At 38.3% G+C, this 3,753-nt stretch overlaps 1 protein-coding gene across 2 annotated transcripts in view; it reads left to right on the forward strand.

The window, feature by feature from the left end:
- The window catches only part of STXBP5 (syntaxin binding protein 5 (tomosyn)), a 209,563-nt gene that overhangs the window by 56,297 nt on the left and 149,513 nt on the right, over positions 1-3,753 (forward strand). The window lies entirely within an intron of this gene.

The raw sequence follows: 3,753 nt of genomic DNA on the forward strand, positions 1-3,753 counted from the left end.
TTCTTGACTGCTGCTTCCATGAGTTTGATGGTTGATCTGAGCTAAATGAAGTCTTGGACAACTTCAGTCTTTTTGTTTTCTTTACATTGCAGTACAACCCAAAGTGGTCTCTGATTTTCGTTAATGGGTCTTTTCAAGTGTTGGTCAAATAATTGCAGTATTTCTATCATCCTAGCATTAACATTTGATAATTATCTGCTTCTATGCATGTAGAGATGGCACTTCACAATGATAACAAATGCATGTAGAGATTTTCCTGGCTCATTTTATACTGCGTAATTTTGTATTCGATTCTTTATATTTTGAATAATATGTTATGACACTCTTGAGTCTCATTTAAATTTTATGAAGGATGTTATGTTACCAAGTTCCAACAGACCTCTGTGAGACCTGTTTTCAAAACTTGTGGAGGGTGCTTCTCATCTTTCACGTGCACCACCTAGTGGCCAATCTAGGTCTGTCTCATTCAGCATTCAAAGACTTGATTTTGCTGCTGAGGATCAGATCCATACATGCAGAGTTAGGCATGAATGAGCCCATGAGTTCTTTAATAACCTTTAAGAGATTGCTTTTCTTAGCTTCTCCCTCCTTCATCATCTTCTTGAATCTTCTCATTTTGGTCTCCTCTCCCCCAGAAAGCAGAGGCATTACTGAGCTGCGAACCTTAAGGTCAGCAGTTTGAAACTATCAGCTGTTCTGCGGGAGAAAGATGAGGCGTTCTGCTCCCGTAAAGACTGACAGCCTCGGAAACCCTGTGCAGGGTCACTATGAGTCGGAACTGACTCCACAGCACATAACCACCACCACCACCACACACATTGCCTGTGATTGTGTCTGGTTCTTGGGCCATGCACTGGTAGGACAGACAGAAAAAGAAATCCACTAGTACTTGTCGAACCTTCTCGGGCCACAGCTTCACTGACCAAGGAAGGTCATCTCTCACATAGAGCTTTATGGACTGTAGTTTCAAGGTGCAGATGATTGTTTTGGGATTTCCTGGAACCGGAACTAGAGGACTTTTCCTGGAGCTCTTGCTTTACTGATGCCAGCTCCTGGTTACAGGCTGTTTCAGTAATTTCCATTAATCTGCTGAGATAGCTATTAGAAAAGTATTCAAGGGTTTAAAAGATAGTTTTCTTTGAAACCCTTGAACATTTTTCTAATAGCTGCTTCAAAGGCCTTATCTGATGATTCAGAGTCCTGTATGACTGTATTTTCTTTGGACTTTTAAAAAATTACCTTTTCCTGTTTCTTTACTTCTTGACTGAGGAGTAGATATTGGGGATGGTGGTGTTTGGTGCCATCAAGTTAGTTCCAACTCATAACGACTTAATGATATGGAACAAAACACTGACAGGCTCTGCAGCCTCCTCACAGTCATTGTTAACCACTGCTGCTGCTGCCACTGTGCCCATCCATCTCCTTAGGGCTTTTCCTCTTTTTTGCTGACCCTCCGCTTTAACTGCATGATGTCCTTCTCCAGGGACTGATCCCTCCTGAAAATATGTCTGAAGTAAAAGAGACAGTCTCATCATTCTGGCTTCTAAGGAGCATTCTGGCTGTAATTCTTCTAACACAGATTTGTTTGTTTTTCTGTCAGTCCATGGTGCTTCTAATATTCTTCTGCAACACCATGCTTTAAATGCTTAAATTTTTCTGCAGATTTCCTTATTGGGGATGATATATTGTAAAGACAGGCAATTCTGTTATTTTCCTCTAACATATATTATTGTTTAGCTTGACTCAAAATCCCAGACTGCCTGCCCTGCAGTCAGCAGCTGCTGAAATCTCTTTTTAGGTATTTCCACCTGTTAGTCTTTCAGCTGTTGCTTCCATAATTCTTCAGTGTGGCAGTTCAGTTCCTCCCACACAGTTCTTGTTGAGGGTCGTCTTTGGCCTTTGCTCTTGTGTATTTATTTTCAAATAAGTTTTTACAAAATTGTTTGCTTGTCTCCTCTCCCTGAATGTTGGCATCATGAGGCCAAAGTAGCCCATTGTGTTCACTGCTGCCTCTTGGGCAAGTGGAGCGCTGCACACAGTGTTAATATCCAGTGTGTAAATGAATAGTGCAGTTCCATCACAAAAACACAAAATGACAATCATTTAGAGTGGAATGGCGTTCATTGTATCAATCACTTTGGTATAGGATGTTGGTATTTACAGTATTTTGTCATTCTGTTTTGTTAACATAGTATATATTTCACCCAAATATATTTGCTACCTAGAAGCAAAAAGAAACACTTATGTGTGGCTTTAATGTCTTTCAAGTAAGTTTTTAAAAATTCCAATTTTAAGTTAGGCATATTTTTTGTTTTATTACTATGTTGTTGTTGTTGTTATGTGCCGTGTAGTCGGTTCCGACTCATAGCAACCCTCTACAGGGTTTCCGAGGCTGTAAATATTTACGGGAGCAGAAAGCCTCATCTTTCTCCTGCGGTACAGCTGGTAGTTTCGAACTGCTGACCTTGTGGCTCACAGCCCGATACGTAACCACTACGCTACCAGAGCTCCTTCATTATAAAAAAACTGAGTTTTATGTTTTTTAGGAAGCATTTTTTACTTTTCTTGGTTATTGGATACATAGTTGATTTTTTTTATATTAGTAGTTTATCTATTGAATTAGATACACTTTTTTTACATTTGTGTTTTGTATTTTTCTACATGTAAAGCACCAATATAAAAAATGTGTACATGGATACCACTTACATAGCAGGTATAAGAAAGTAACATGTGAGGTGGTTGCACCTTTTTCAAAAATCCACATACTGCACAAGTTATTTGTGTAAAAATATGGAAGATTTTGATACAAAATGTCAGCTTTCTATTATGTAATTAGTTGGAGCATGTTTAGGAGTCCTTTTAGGTTTTTTGTAGACTAGGAACTAGACATCCAAGGGCTCCCTCTGGGGTTTAAATGTGGAAACATTGCGCTGCTGGCTACTGAATTTGTTCACAATGAAAATAGACCCAGGAAGACTGCAGCTCAGAACATCATATCCTATTTGTTTATGGAATTTTAGTTTGATTTTTTTTTTTAAGTCATCATGAAACATTAAAAAAAATATTGTGTGGTGGTTTTTTTTTGTTTTTTTTTTTTTTGCTTGTTGTTTTGTGTGTATGTGTAAGTTTGCATAGATAGCATGGGTTCCCATTAACAATTTCTATACACCTTGTTCCATGATACTGGTTACATTTTTATTTTGTTAATCTTCTGGATTTGTAGTTGTTATTTCATAGGATTTTTAATAGTTGATTTATTTTGTCATTTTGTTTTTGTATTATTTTCCTGGATTTATCTAGGGTTTCTTTTGTGTTTTCCTTGATCTCTGAGGATCATGCATATAAGTTTTTGAATACCTTGTTAGAAGTCTATTACCATATTTTCCTCAGGAAAGTTAGCTGCCCTTTATTTTGGTCACTTATTTTAGCCATCTTGTCCTCTTTTTTCATGTGATGTGTTATTGTCTGTTGTGTCCGATACATTAAGGCACTATTTATCGAATGTATGTTTGTTTCATCCTGATTTTTTGTTTTGCTATATCAAAGTGGATAGGTTGACTGGGCATTCATTGTTGATTGCATGTTGGATGGCACAGGAGCACTCACTTCCTGTCAGGTGGATGGGGCTGTGGCAGGCAAGAGGAACCCACATTGCTGTGGACTCAGCGTTCAGGACAGCTAAGGATGGGCTGCATAGCTACTGCTATTACACTCAGCCATCATATTTCGTTTCAGTGCAATGATTACAATCTC

This window comes from Chrysochloris asiatica, unplaced genomic scaffold (assembly GCF_000296735.1).
Source record: "Chrysochloris asiatica unplaced genomic scaffold, ChrAsi1.0 scaffold00182, whole genome shotgun sequence".
In the NCBI taxonomy this organism is placed as follows: domain Eukaryota; kingdom Metazoa; phylum Chordata; class Mammalia; order Afrosoricida; family Chrysochloridae; genus Chrysochloris; species Chrysochloris asiatica.